The 16,476-nt window shown below is 36.9% G+C and overlaps 1 protein-coding gene and 1 pseudogene across 6 annotated transcripts in view; both read right to left on the reverse strand.

The window, feature by feature from the left end:
- Positions 1 to 16,476, reverse strand: part of GRIK2 (glutamate ionotropic receptor kainate type subunit 2) — a 736,860-nt gene that overhangs the window by 661,452 nt on the left and 58,932 nt on the right. The gene's annotated exons all lie outside the window — the stretch shown is intronic.
- Positions 2,874 to 2,971, reverse strand: LOC127493332 (U6 spliceosomal RNA; annotated as a pseudogene).

A 16,476-nucleotide genomic window follows, 5' to 3' on the forward strand; every position in this document is an offset into this window, starting at 1 on the left:
TTAGAGTAGGTTACAGTTGAATAATAACAATCTATTGGAGGTTACTGAAATGTAGGAAGGGAAACTCATTTAGAAGCTTTAACATGTAGAAAGTCAGTAGTGCATTTTCACAAGCAATATCCAAAACAGAAAGGTTTTCAGCACTATCATTTTGGAGAAAACTGCATTTTCACAGTAACTGAAATACACAAACTTGCTGCAAAAATGCCATTTTCTTTTATTACTACTAATAACAAGGTTTGAATTTTGATCACTTAGACCTCTTTCAGAAGGCATTCTCAATGTTTCACCACCCATCCTCAACTTGGGACTACAATGGTCTTTCTCTCTCTCTCACCCTTACGCTCTCTCTTCCTCTTTCTCTCTCCCCTTGTCTCTCTCCCTACTTTCTTTCCTTCCCTTCACTGGTTTCTTCCTTTCAAGATAGGAAAGCAATAAGCAAGCACACTGAAATGGAATCCTAACTTGCTATCCTATAAAAAGAGTTTACATTATTTAGCTTTTACTTGAAGGAACTTCAATTTTTCATGACTAGAATTGACTTCAGTATTGAGCAAACATTTTTCATGCTACTATTGCCACCTTTTTAGATAAAAAAGAAAATCTCATAAATTAAAAGACAATGGCTTAATTTTAGCTCCTACAAATAAGGGAGGATATGCAGTCTGTCTTCCTGTATTTGCTTTATTTTACCCAACATTATGTCCTTCAGTTCCATTCATTTTGCTGCAAATGACGGGATTCCATTCTTTTTATAGATGAAGAGTATCCTATTGTGCATATATACCACATTTTTTATATTACTTTATCTAAAAACTACAGAAACTCAGCTGAACACAGAATGTTGATTATTGGAAGTCAGGAAGCATGGAAGAGATAAAAGAAATTGGGGGAAAAATAGGGTAAGCTGAATGTGGTTCATAAATTTGATAAATATACTAATATGAGATATAATAGTACAAACAGGGTAAGGGGCAAAGGGAACTCCTATCACTACCTCACAATTTTTGTTTTTATAATTTAAAATTAATAATAAAGAAGGAATATAAAAAATGTCTTTGAGTGAGATCTCAGGCATTAGCAGTTTTTAAGTTTTTTATTGAAATTGCAGCCAGGCTTGAGAAGTACTGCTTTAAGTTTAAGCTATTCCTGAAACGTTATTAGAGTTTTACTATTGCTAATTGAAAGAGTCTAGTCTTTAATTAAATCAGGGCACCATACTATGCTGATGATCAATACTATAGCCATGTTTATTATAGAAAGTGTGAGGCATATGGAGATCCATATGCCTCTCTTGAATACCCATATGCTCTGTTTCTATGTATGTTATTTAAAATACCATTTTAGCCTGTATCACTCTCATATAAACATGTCTACTGAATTTTATGAATTGATTACTATAAGGATAATAAATATACACTATGATTTTAAATTAATAAAAGTATTATTTCAAGCATTAATTCATAGGAAACTACACAGTGGGATAAAGTATTTCTAAGGGTTTTTTTTTTTATTTGAAAGGCAGAGTTACAGACAAAGAGGGAGACACAGAGACACTGTTGGTTCATTTCTCAAGCATTTACAACAAACAAGGTTAGACCAGTCTGAAGCCAAAAGCCAGCAACTCCATCTGGGTTGCCCACATGGTTGCAGGGGCTCAAGCACTTGGACCATCTTCTGCTGCTTTCCCAGGCCATTAAGAGGGAGGCGGATCAGAAATGAGCAGCTGGAACTTGACGAGCACTCATATGGGATGGCAGCATCATAGGTGGCAGCTTAACTCACTGTGCCACATCGCCAGCTCAAGGATAGAGTATTGAATATTAGTTTGGATATTAGCTAACAACATTTTGTACTTTAAGACAAAATATACTTCAATGTAGAGTGCCTCCATAGGAAGGATAAAATAATATGGAACAAAATAAGTAGTACAAGATAAAGCCTCTGAAAAGTTAATAAGTATTTCAGATTCAGATTCAATCTAAATACTTAAAAACTGGGGGGGGGGGTGGCAAATAACATCCATCTGCTGATGCACTCCACAAATGCCTACAATAGACAGTGCTAGGCCAGGTCAAAGTCAGGAGCCCAGATCTCAGTCTAAGTCTCTCAAGTAAGTGGCAGGAACTCAGTTATTTGAGCCATCACCTGCTGCTCCCTAGGTACATATTATAGGAACCTGGAATTAGAAGATCTGGTACTAAAACGTAGGCTCTGTAATATGGGATGTAAGCATCCCAAGTGGCATCTTAACCACTATGCTAAATATATGTCCCTGGCCCCTCCCACATAGCATAATTTTGTCAAGCTTCAACGCTATTATAGCACACATTAGAGCTTCATATTTTTATGAATGCATTATATTCCATTGTATGGATACATACTATGTTTTGTTTATTCAACAAAATGATATTAATAGAAACTGGACTGGTGTTACCTTTGGGCTATTAAGTATTGTGATGCTGTGGACATTAAAAATGTAAAGTATTGGGGCCAGCACTGTGGCATAGTGGGCTAAGCATCTGCCTGCAGTGCTGGCATCCCATATGGGCGCCAGATCAAGTCCTGGCTGCTCCTCTTTCCATCCAGCTCTCTGCAATGGCCTGGGAAAGCAGTAGAAGATGACCCAAGTGCTTGGGTCCCTGCACCCACATAGGAGACCCAGGAAAAGCTCCTGGCTCCCGGCTTCAGATTGGCCCAGCTCTGGCAGTTGCAGCCATTTGGGGAGTGAACCAGCAGATGGAATACATTTCTCTCTGTCTCTACCTCTCTGTAACTTTAGCTCTCAAATAAATAAATAAAATTCTTTAAAAAATTTGCTTGCAAGTGCATTTTATATATATATATATATACATATATATATATAAATATATATATATATATAATGGTTTGCAAGTTTGTATATCATTCTTGTGCAGGGGCCATGCCAATCTACATGTTTCCAATTTAAGTATGTATGCTGTCAAAGGAAAAGACCATGGTACTTTTTAACGATTGCAAACTTCTTTTTAAGGCAGAGGTATTTGGGAGACTATTTCTGAACAGATCATGAAAGTGAAACTGGATGATGAGGTGTTTGTATTTTTTATTTATTAAACTCTTTATTTAATAGGGCCATCAACACTTTGACTATAGTATAAATTAAAAGTTACCTCAAAAAATGAAATAAAATATGAAGTTGAAAAAAATTGAGGTAAGATTCAGGTTGCTATTTTTGACTGTTTCCTACCACTGCATGTTTTCTCCATGAAAGGGGGCTTATGAGTAACTAAGTCCCATAAGACAACAAAAACAAATACATTGAAAGAAATTCCATTACCCATCCTGTTCCATTAAACCAATACATTGCCCAATACAGCCCACTTATTGCTAGTCGCTATGAAAGACACAAAAATTATAACCATATGACCCTTCCTTCATAAATTATTTCACAGAAGCTAGCACTGTGGCTCAGTGGGTAAAGCTGCCACCCACAAGCTGGCACCCCATATGGGTGCCAGTTTGAGGCCCTGCTGCTCCACTTCAGATCCAGGTCCCTGCTAATGCACCTGGGAAAGCAGCAGAGGATGGCCCAAGTGCTTGGGCTGTGCACCCATGTGGGAGACCTGAATGAAGCTCCTGGCTCCTGGCTTCTGCCTGGCCCAGACCCAGTCATTGCAGCCATTTGGGGAGTGAATCAGATGATGGAAGATTTCTCTCTCACTCTCTTTTTCTCTCTTTCTCCCTCTTTCTCTCTCTGCTTCTGCCTCTCTGTAACTCTTTTAAAATAAATAATAACCCTTAAAAATTATTACCTAAATAAAATTTCATGATAAAATATATGAAGAGCTACTATAGGCAAAACCCAAGTAGTACTGTAGTAGTCCAGAAGGAGAAGAGGTTAATTTCAGCATTAGAAATAAAGATCAATTTAGTATATACTAAGTAAAGATTTTAACAGTTTGCACCCACACAGAAACACAAGTGTAAAGTACTGTTTCAGTACTAGTTATAAGGTTAATTCACATAGTACAACACATTAAGGACAGAGATCCTACATGGGGAGTAAGTGCACAGTGACTCCTGTTGTTGATTTAACAACTGACACTCTTGTTTATGGCATCAGTAATCACCCTAGGCTCTTGTCATGAGTTGTCAAGGCTATGGAAGCCTTTTGAGTTAGCCAACTCTGATCTTATTTAGACAAGGCCATAGACAAAGTGGAAGTTCTCTCTTCCTTTCAGAGAAAGGTACCTCCTTCTTTGATAGCCTGTTCTTTCTGCTGGGATCTCACTCACAGAGATCTTTCATTTAGGTTTTTTTATTTATTTTATTTTATTTTATTTTATTTTATTTTTTGCCAGAGTGCCTTGGCTTTCCATGCCTAAAATACTCTCATGGGCTCCTCAGCCAGATCCGAATGCCTTAAGGGCTGATTCTGAGGCCAGAGTGCTATTTAGGACATCTGCCATTCTATGAGTCTGCTGTGTATCCCGCTTCCCATGTTGGATTGTTCTCTCCTTTTTAATTCTATCAGTTAGTATTAGCAGACACTGGTCTTGTTTGTGTGATCCCTTTGACTCTTAATCCTATCATTATGAACAATTGTGAACAGAAATTGATCACTTGGACTAGTGAGATGGCATTGGTACATGCAACCTTGATGGGATTGAATTGGAATCCCCTGGCCCGTTTCTAACTCTACCATTTGGGGCAAGTCCAACTGAGCATGTGCTGAACTGTACATCTCCTCCCTCTCTTATTCCTGCTCTTATATTTAACAGGGATCACTTTTCAGTTAAATTTAAACACCTAAGAACAACTGTGTGTTAATTGAAGAGTTCAACCAATAGTATTAAATAAAACAAAAACAATACTAAAAGGGATAAAGTATTAAGTTGTTCCTCAACACTCAGGAGAGTATTTAGTGTTTCATCAAACATCAAATCAGTAATAATTAGTAGAGGTAAATAAGCATAAAAAGTTTCTCTCCTCCCTTCAGTTCATTTTCCCACCATTTCTTTCTCTCTTGTTCCCTCCTCTTTCTTTTCTTCTCTATTATTTATTTCTATCATTTCATTTTCTTTCCTTCTTTTCAGTGTTGGGATGGAATTTCTGCCACACCATATACAAAGTGCATGAAATAAAATGAAAAACAAGATTGAACTAAATTATATAGGCAATGAGAAACAGAGTATGCTGCACACTCCTGCAGACTATTTACTTACTAGCAAAATAAGTGTTTTCTCTTGTGTACACCAGACCTTATACCAGCTGGAGTCTAGACCAGAAATTCTGAAGCTGATACTAGGCTGTCCCTAGCCCAGAATCACATCCTTGATGGAATATTCACATCAAAATTTCTGGCATGTTCCATGGATTTAAGTCAGAGAATTTTTAAAGAATAGCTTTCAATTATTCAAACTCCAAAGAATCAATAATTTGGTATCAAAGAAGTCAATGTTATAATAACACATACTTCATGGTAATAAGTTTCACTGCTCAACTTACTGCAAATTCATTTAAACAAAAAACTCTAAGATTTCCCTTTTCTTTTTATATTCATTCTCCAAATCCATTATCAGAGTTACAAAATTTCAAGCCCTCTGGATATGATTTCCAAGGTTTTTCTTGCTGTCTGCATTAGAAAGTTACCAAATAACAGCCTTCAGAGAAGTTACAGTTTCTGTGAGTTCCAAGATAGTTTTGGTTTATAGACTCAGTAATATATAGAGTCTAGTAGACAATATATGGGATAATACACTTACCTGAACAATTTATGAATAATTAAGTGAAAATTTTATAGTTGAGGAAAAAATCGTGGTGCATTTCAATTGTCTTCAGCTTTTCCCAAATTAGAAAATGATTCTATTTCCCTATTTTTTCCAAAGTTTGATTTTTGTATTATTAGTATCTATACTTATATGTTGAAACATTAATTAAAGGAATCTGAAATATCTCAAAAGAATTTTTGATTAGCAAATAAATCAATTGTATTCTACCATTGAACTAAGCATTATAAATTTTCATCTAACTACTTTAAAAGTATCTGGGTATAGGCCGACGCCGCGGCTCAGTAGGCTAATCCTCTGCCTTGCGGCGCCGGCACACCGGGTTCTAGTCTCGGTCGGGGCACCGGATTCTGTCCCAGTTGCCCCTCTTCCAGGCCAGCTCTCTGCTGTGGCCAGGGAGTGCAGTGGAGGATGGCCCAAGTGCTTGGGCCCTGAACCCCATGGGAGACCAGGAGAAGTACCTGGCTCCTGCCATCAGATCGGCGTGGTGTGCCGGCCGCAGCACGCCGGCTGCGGTGGCCATTGGAGGGTGAACCAACGGCAAAGGAAGACCTTTCTCTCTGACTCTATCTCTCTCACTGTCCACTCTGCCTGTCAAAAAAAAAAAGTATCTGGGTATAAGCATCTATTTCCATAGATTAATTATAGAATGCATAAAATTTATTAGATACTCTGATTAATTCTAATATTCATCAAAATCATTTCTTCTAAATGCAAATATAAGTTATAACCTGTATTAATCAATAAAAGAATTAGTTAGATGTCACTACTTTGGCATTGTTGATGTGCCAAACATCCAGATATTAAACAGACATTCAGACACTCAAGAAATTTAAAATGTATGAGTGTAAGATAACTGTGTCAACACAACTTTTTAATATGTAATAAACTTTTCTGGCATAAGTATTGAAGCAAACATTGAGAAAATTTGAGGATTTATATATAAATCTACTATCTAAACAAATGCACACACACATACATACATACACACATCTATCCCTTGGTTTGGTTTCAGAACTCCCAGATATCAAAATCCCTGGATGCTCAAGTACCTAATATAAAATGGCATTCTATTTGCATAACTTCAGACATTGTCCAATATCTTTTAAATCACCCCTAGATTACTTATAGTACATAATAACATATAAATGCTACGTAAATAGTGTTACAGAGTATTGTCTAGGTTATAATGACAAGGATAAAACATCTATGCCTGGTCAATAGAAGCAAAATTTCTTTTCAAATATTTTCAGTTCATGGTGGGTTGAATCTGCAGATGAGGTACTGGTGAGTATGGAGGGCCACCTGTACATGTACTATGTGCATACTTAGCACAAAATTTCAAAATCCTTATTAAGTAAATTTTTCCTATATTGTTACAAAAAACATTGTATATGACTATATATAAGTATGTTATATAGAACCATTCAGAATATGTAAACCTTCTTACAATCAGTATTTAAACCCTTTCATTCTATTTCAGCAAATTGTGCCCCTCCTCAATTCAAAAAATCTGTATTTCAGTCACTCAACATAAGAGTTGCCCTGAAAATGATTGCAACTAAGACTATATGCACGCCAAACAGACAGAACAACTACATTTCAATTAATAATTAACACGTTATTGTCAAAAACATAGCACTGTTCTCATAAAAGCCCAACTGTATTGCAGTAGCATACTTTATATTAGGTACACTAAAACATTATATATTAAAATAATTAATGCCTGTAACTGGCAACAAATTCTCTTTTTTATTTAATAAATATAAATTTGCAAAGTACAACTTTTGCATTGTTGTGGCTTTTTCCTCCATAACCTCCCTCCCACCTGCAGCCATCCCATCCCTCACTCCCTCTCCCATCCCACTCTTCATCAAGATTCATTTTCAATTATCTTTATATACAGATGATCAACTTAGAACATACTAAGCAAAGATTTCAACAGACTACACCCACACAACCGCACAAGATAGAGAGTACTGTTGACGAGTAGTTTTACTGTTAATTCTCATAGTACAACACATTAAGGAGAGAGATCCTATATGGGGAGCAGGTGCACAGTGACTCCCATTGTTGATTTAACAATTGACACGCTTATTTATGATATACGTAATCACCCGAGGCTCTTGCCATGAGCTGTCAAGGCTATGGAAGCCTCCTGAGTTCACCAACTCTGAATTTATTTAGTCAAGGCCATATCACACTGGAGGTTCCTTCCTCCTTTCAAAGAAAGGTGCCTCCTTCATTGATGGCCCATTCTTTCTGCTGGGATCTCATTCACTGAGATCTTTCATTCAGGTCGTTTTTGCCACAGTGTTTTGGTTTTCCATGCCTGCGAGACTTTCATGGGTCTTTTAGCCAGATCCGAATGCCCCAAGGGTTGATTCTGAGCTGGCAACAAATTCAATGAATCAACACTTGATGTGGCTGCCTAAAAGACAACATAAGCCTAAAGTACAGTACATAAAGTAATAATCACATGATGGACATGTCATAATTTGTGCCAAATAATGAGGTTCGCTTCTAAGAAGTATATTTTAAATTTGAGCACTGACAAAATACTCAAGGAATACAGGATGACAAAAGGATCTGGAAACTACACTACAGGATGGTATAAATTAAAAATCCTAAGTATAGCTGTTCACATGCAATTGGTGTTAATCCTCTTTAGGCAAATGTCAATTTAGGAATTTGGGGAATGATTTTCTTACCATATAAGTTGTCACCAAAAAGAATGAGTTCCAAAGCACTTAAGTGCATCAATCAATATGTTCAAGATAGCCCTACATGAAAATTCATCTGTGGGAAATAGTATGAAGATGTCAGAAAGGAACTCTAGGGCAACTAATTTCCTTCTCACCTTCCCTTACAAAAACAAATGTTTATATATTTCTAGAAATACAAAAAAATTTACATTTCTACATGTGCTAAAAATATTCTAATGTGTTTATTAATCAGTAACCTGACTTGTTAATAGTGCATTATGCTTGTTATTATTGAATGGACTGAAATTACGTTTTTGCAAAAATTAAAGAAAAAAAAGAAGGAAGAAGATTGAGGGATGGAAAAGGGGGAAAGTAAGTATGGTTATCTTCTCAAAATTGTACCTATGAAACACATAAACTCTGTTCTTTTAGTATTAACAAAAATTTATTAAAAAGAAAAAAGAAAAAACTTCTCCTGCCTTCCCAGACACTGAACAGGGTTGACGCAATTGAGTTGAACTGAACTGCAATTCTTTCCCAAGTAAACATTATTACTTTTTTAAAAAATTATAATTTCAGGCTCACCGTTATCTGTTCAAACTATTTGTAGTTGAAGTTCCTGATACACACATTATTCCAAGACTACAAAGACAACAAATGCAGAGTTCTCTGATGGATCTTTAATTTGAAATAAATGTTAACCAATGAGCTAAATTAGGACTTTAGAATCATTGAGTCATATTAATTTAAATGCCTTGGAGGAAATCAAATTTATAATTTAGATTTCCCAAATGGAAATTTGTGTAAAGTAACACAAGTTCCTGGAAAAACATACTTTTAAATCTTAGGGGCCTTTTTCACATATTTGTCCTCCAAGCCTCCAAGATTCTGATTCTCTTTTAGTCCTCCCACTGCAATGTGAAATGAATGCTTTAGAATTTATTCTTATTTAAGGAACTGTTTATATCCCTCATACGTACTGGGGAAAAAACAGATGAAGAGCCACTGCAGTATATGCATAAGTTTTTTCCATGTTCAATGTGTCATAGCAAAAGCAGAGAGAAATGGTGATTGAATAACTCTGGCAAGGCAAAGGTTGCATTTCCATAAATTCTCTCAGAAAAGTACTAATAGAACTATATATGTAGGTGGTTTTAAAATTGTTTTGACAATCTGATTGTCTTTCAAGGTTCAGGATTTTTAAGAGCAATTTTGAAAATACGTGGTTAGGTTGAATGAAGTTATTCTTCCAAAGAGGTAATGATAAAAATGATCTATCAATCTGTTTTCCTTTTCCAGGGTTTGTTAAAAAATATGACTTGCCAGCAAGAGAATAATTATGTGATGTGATCAAGCTCTTTTACATATTAGCTTATGCTTCTGAAACCACAGGAACCTTAGTGCGTGTGTATGTGTGTGTGTATACATTGAGGTGTAGAAACATCAATATCACTTTATTGTAAACAAAATGCTGTATGATTTTATTTTATATAAGAAGTTAATTAATTTCAATGAAGTATAATGATGAACTGTAAATATAAAAAGGATGCAAAATTTTTTCATTTGTCACATTTATGAATAATCCATAAACCCACTCAAACCTTTGCTATCAGCAATATGCTTCTAAGTTTGCAAAACTTACTCAATTTAATTTGGTTCAGCAGAAATTTATTCTTCTTATCTAGATAGAATAAATTGAATAGAGTCCTACTAAGCATAGTAGGCCCAAAGAAACACATAGTCAACACTATCAAAGATAAACAATTTGGCTCATCAAAGCTAACAGGAATATACTAAGTTCTAAATGAGGAGAGGTTACAAGAAAGAAAACAACATGTGAGCTAAATTCTGAAGGCTGGAGAAGCAAATGAGAGAGATCAAACAGTAAAACACAGAGGCAGTAAAGCATGGGAGAAGCCCAGAAACTGACGATTATACCAAGGCCTTACCAACGTATAAGACTGCAGGTAACACATATTATCTACTATATCCTTACAGTGTTCATTAAGGCAAATATTGTGGCCTCCCTTATAGGTGAAGAGTCAAAAACAAATAATTTCTATATGTTACACAACAGGGAAAACTCCTACAAGACTTGAAATTTAGAGAGGTTTGTCATGGCCACAACAGTGAATGATTGAAGAAGAGACTGGAAAAATGGGTATGACCCAACACTGTAAATGACAAGAATTTGTTCAGGAGTTAGGCCACACTCCTTTGGGTTCATAGCCCATGTCAATTAAATTTGTTGGCTCATTACAAAACAGAAAAACACAGAGTATCAAGGATTATGGAAAGATGAAAGAAAATTGGTAGATCAAAGGGACAATAGATTCTAAAGTGGTTGCTATTGCACTTTTGAAATGGCTTCCCTGGAGTACAAAGTGAACATTTAAGCAGATGAGCCAGCATGAGTAAGATATAGAGGGCATGTGAGAAGGACAGAAGGACTCAAGGGAAGAGATAAATGAGAAATTCATTATGGGAGCAGGAGTAAGATGTAGTGTTTACGAAAAGTATGCTGAGTTATCTTGAAAATGAAATGCATTCAAGTAATGAGGGTATAATCACAAGGACAGGAGGTTCAGACTGACCGAGACTGAACAGGTTTTAAGAGGTGAAATCAATGAGAGGCCAGAGACAACAAAGGTCAACAAAATGAGTACTAAGTCTCTAACACAATGTCAAGAGAAAGACACTGAATACCGAACCAAATCCTTCAGTTACTGAGGAAGAGGAGAGGAAGGTACTAGAGATGAAAGATTATGCTGAGCTTGCTTCTTGGTTCCAATAGTTTAAGGTAATTAATGGAGAAGTGGCCTGCACAAGAGAAGAAGCTCCAGGTATGTCGTCACATTTGGGGTAATGTAAGAAGAGAGGAAGCAAAAGAAATGTCTGAGAAAAAATTCCAGTCTAGGGGCCAGTGCTGTGGCGTAGTAGGCTTAGCCTCTGCCTGCAGTGCAGGCATCCCATATAGGTGCCAAATTGAGTCCCAGCTGCTCCACTTCCAGTCCAGCTCTCTGCTTTGGCTTGGGAAAGCAGTGGAGGATGGTTCAAGTGCACGGGTTCCTGCACCCACATGTAAGGGAAGAAGCTCCTGGCTCCTGCATTTGGATCAGCCTAGCTCCCTCTGGCCGCTGTGGCCATCTGGGGAGTGAACCAACAGATGGAAGACCTTTCTCTCTGACTCTCCGTCTCTCTGTAACTTTACCTCTCAAATAAATAAATAAATCTTTAAAAAAAATTCCAGTCTAGGATTAGTTTGTTGTCAATATGGTAAGATGACAACAGGCAATACAACTACTTAGAGGCAACTGATGAACAGCAGACAGGATGGAGTGGCCCCAAGTGTCTGCAGGGAAGAACTGATAAGGGGTAAGAAAGCGGGGAAATAGGATGGTGAACTAGAGAAGCTTTCATCCATGGAAGCAAAATGTTCATGAGTCAGTAATGAGAAAGAAGACTGAAGGAAGTTAATGAGGAAGCTTTTAGTGTGCAATCAACAATGTGGGTTGAATAGGTACCTTGTGGGTGTTTTTTTTTTTTTTTTATTTTCCTGATTCCCAGTAAAAAGAATGACCAAATTTCCCAAATTGGAAATTATTACTTAGTAAATAAAATTCAGTTAAGATGAACTTTCCACATACATTAAAGGAATTTTGTGAGTTAGCAATTTGCATCATCATACAGTTTAAATGAAAACTAGAGGGATATACACTGTGTTGCAGTGAGTTAAGCTGCCACTTGGGATGCCCATATCCCATATCAAAGGGCCTGGGGTGGAATCTCCCTGCCAATTCCAATCAAACCTCCTTCTGATGTGCGCCCACACTGGGAGGCAGCAGATGATGACTCAAGTACATAGGTCATAACCACTTTCACGGGAGACTCATGAAATGTCTGGTTTCTGCCTGCCAAAATCAACTGTTGTGGGCATTTGGGGAGTGAACTAACAGATGGAAAGTCCTCTCCCTCTCTCTCTCTCTCTCCCCCCCCCCACCACACACACACACCCACACACACACACACAAACACTCTGCCTTTCTAAATAAATAAATAACAAACAAAAAATAAGATAGCTGTATTTTCTTTGAAAGTACAAATAAGGCCGGCACCACGGCTCACTTGGCTAATCCTCCGCCTGTGGCGCTGGTATCCCAGATTCTAGTCCTGGTTGGGGCACCGGATTCTGTCCCGGTTGCTCCTCTTCCAGTCCAGCTCTCTGCTGTGGCCCAGGAAGGCAGTGGAGGATGGCCCAAGTGCTTGGGCCCCTGCACCCTCATGGGAGACTAGGAAGAAGCACCTGGCTCCTGGCTTCGGATCAGCACAGTGTGCCGGGCGTAGCGGTCATTTTGGGAGTGAATCAATGGAAAAGGAAGACCTTTCTCTCTGTCTCTCTCTCTCTCTCTCACTGTCTAACACTGCCTGTCAAAGTACAAATAAAAAACACTTTTAATAAAAAATAAATTTGAATCCAACAATCACCAAAGTCTACAATAAAAGAATGTTTTCTTTCATAATTCAGGAACGTTAATAAGTTTTACAACAGTATTTTTAAATATCAAGTTGTCATGTTATCAAGGCTTAGAAATGAAATATTTTGACCAAATTGAACCTATTACTTAACATAAACTTAAAATATGTCTAAAAATTAATGCTTTATATGAATAAATATAACAACACCAAGTCTAACAACAATCTAGACTTTATCTAAGCCTACAGGAATGTCCTTCAATGAGAATTAATGGAAATAACTTAAGAATGATTACAATTTCAGATTGGGATACAGTAAATTAATACAGTGCAAATGTGTTCAGATAGTAATCACGTTCCTAGTGTAAGTAATCAAAAAAGCAAAAACTGTTATCTAGATTAAGTCTGGAATCCTCCAAGTATATGCACATATACCAAAGATCTATGCTACTAAAGGTTTCAAAAATAATTTTCTTTGACATAAAATTATAATCACCTTTTAAGATGATTTTTAAAAATATTTTCTTATATCTAAAATTAACTTGTTGCACTTCAGGTTATTGTCGCCTCAAAAAATATAGCTGAATAAAACCAAATTCTCTGATTGAAATTAAGAAACATGTATCTATTTATTTGCCCTGAGGAATAATCACAATAGAATCACATAATTTATTTTGATGGCTAATGTATTCTTTTTTCTATCAATCACCAGATGGCTTTAGTGATTTTTTTCATATGATAGTATTCTTTTATGTAAATTGGAATTAAATTATTTCACTTTGAGATGCATGCTTTCCATATTTGGAGACACTTTCCTCTTTATTTTGTTGCAAGTGAGCTGTTTGATTTTTGAAAATAGAAAGCAATACGCTATGTGATTCACTTTTTTACTTGAACAGTAGATGTTATTAGTTTTTCTTGTTCTTCAGGTACATATGCTCTTCTTATCCTTGATGCCTCTCCTGGAAGACTTTCACACTTTGGATATTTATCTTTCACACTTTGGATATTTAGAAATAGCAATCTACTAATCTCAAGGTGCTTACTCCGTACTGCATTCTATTACATTGAGAAGACTGATAAAAATGAAATGCCAAGAGAAGTAAAATAAAAAAAAAAAAATTGATGTCCAATTCTACTGGAAACATTTTAAGAAAAGAAAAAGTAAAACCAGAAAAATATTTTGTGTTGCTCTCTGCTGATTCATTTGCAAGTTGCTACCATTAGAAATAGTGAATATGCCAATCCACAGAAATCTGGGACAACATTCCAGAAAGAGGGCAAAAAACCATCACACCCAGGCCAACCCTGCCCATCATATAACTTCTCTAAATAAAGTTACAGTGAAGCTCAGCAGCTGCACCCGTTCATTTTATACATTGACTGTGTTTGCTTTCATGCTATCAAGGTAGAGTTGAGTAGTTAGTACAGAAATCATATCCTACAAACCTGAAAATATTTACTATCTGTCCTTGACAGAAAAAGTTTGCTGATCTCAGATGTAGGTTCACTGAAGTACTACATTAATCTGTCCCTTGTGTCTTAATACTTCCTTCTAAACCCTATGTCAGCACACAGAAAACCTAAGTTTCTAACATGGCTTTCAAGAATTCTGCTAGTAAGTAAGGCAAGTACCAAGCTTCTGTGCTCAACTGGCCAAACACCTCTGTGTTCCAAATTCCAGCAGACTTGGAATCTCAGTTAGTGCTTTTTCCCTCTTTAAGGGTGGGAGGAGGAAGAAGGGTGGGAAGGGAAGGAAGGTGGGATGGAAAGAATTGTGTCAGAGGCCTTTGTCTTTTAATTAAACTTGTTTCTAACTGACATGGTTAAAGCTGTGGTGGAAGCCTCCTAAGGGCAGAAGAGGGAAGGATCCTGTCTTGGGAATGAAATGTTGTTATCTGCTTGCCTATGAACGCTTCAACTGTAGTCCCCATCTGTTTATATGTAACCATTTCAGGTTCTGCTTGTTATTACAGAGCAATAATGGTAACCCTTGCCAGACAGCGTAGGACTCAGTATGTGTGTGAAGAACATCATCAACTACGTAACCATACACAGTACTGTACCAATTCCTGAGACCACCAATCAAATGTACGCATGTAATCATATAAGGAAGACAAAGAGGCTACAACCATATATAAGGAAATAACCCTATTTGTTCAGGGCTCAGACTTTTGGAAAAGAAATTCCACTTGGGCCTTATGCCAGCATGAATACAAAAGGCCTTGGTGTCTTGTCTAGGTACACGAGTCATCCTATAAAATCACTATGTTCCTAAATTTGTACAAATGAAATACATGAAGTTTGTATACCTTAAATAAAGGGTTTCTAGGTAAAAAAAAAAAAAAAAAAAAAAAAGTCCTTGCTGATCTATTGTCTTTTTTATTTGTTGAACTCTTTATTTAATTGATCATTAAGCCTTGGACTAAAATGTAAATTAAAAATATGTTTTCTCAAAAATAAAATTAACTTTAAAAATAAATAAAAATAAAATTATACAAACCCACTCTTATCCCTTAAAATATTCTCTCTTTCAAGAATTTGAAAAATTCTGCCCTTCCAACCTTTTTCTTTTGTCTCCCAAAAGACAAGCACACACATCTTTTCATGAAAAAATGCTTCCCAGACCACTTTCTTGTTCTTTGTATCCCCAGGAACAAAATGAGACCGTATGGACTTTTTACTTCAAATATTATTTTCAGATCTTCAAGTCAATCAAGGAAGCATCATTTATGTTCTATTATCTCAAGTGGGTAAATCATCTCTGAAGCTGGAAATGCCACGTTCTGGGTAACACAGGCATATCCAATAGTAAGACAAAAGAAATCAAATGAAAAAAAAAAAAAAAGTTACCTGACCAGATAGAAGAAAACAACATGAGGCGGGTGTCATGGCTCACTAGGCTAATCCTCTGCCTTGCAGCGCCGGCACATTGGGTTCTAGTCCCGGTCGGGGCGCCAGATTCTGTCCCCGTTGCCCCTCTTCTAGCCCAGCTCTCTGCTGTGGCCAGGGAGTGCAGTGGAGGATGGCCCAAGTGCTTGGGCCCTGCACCCCATGGGAGACCAGGATAAGTACCTGGCTCCTGGCTTCGGATCAGCGTGGTGCGCCGGCTGCAGCGCGCTGGCTGTGGCGGCCATTGGAGGGTGAACCAACGGCAAAGGAAGACCTTTCTCTCTGTCTCTCTCTCTCACTGTCCACTCTGCCTGTCAAAAAAAAAGCATTAAAAAAAAAGAAGAAAACAACTTGAATGAAGATCTTCTAGAAAAATAGGAACCTATCACTGCTTAGCTTTTTCTTAATACTATGGTATTGAAATAGAATCTTATTCACTAGCATCTAGGGAAATACAGACTAGTCTGGCTGAGCCTCAAAAGCAAGAAAACTGTGATTATAAGGACAAATACTATACAACTCAGAAAATATCATGCAGTAAGGAACAACATGTGTGTATATGAGGAGTTAGACGAGTTAATAGGCAGTTTAAGAAAGACCCCTGGGGTAATAAAGAACCAGGTTTTTGTATGAAA

This window comes from Oryctolagus cuniculus, chromosome 5, assembly GCF_051225735.1.
Source record: "Oryctolagus cuniculus isolate XC-2025 breed Fujian yellow rabbit chromosome 5, ASM5122573v1, whole genome shotgun sequence".
Lineage (NCBI taxonomy): Eukaryota > Metazoa > Chordata > Mammalia > Lagomorpha > Leporidae > Oryctolagus > Oryctolagus cuniculus.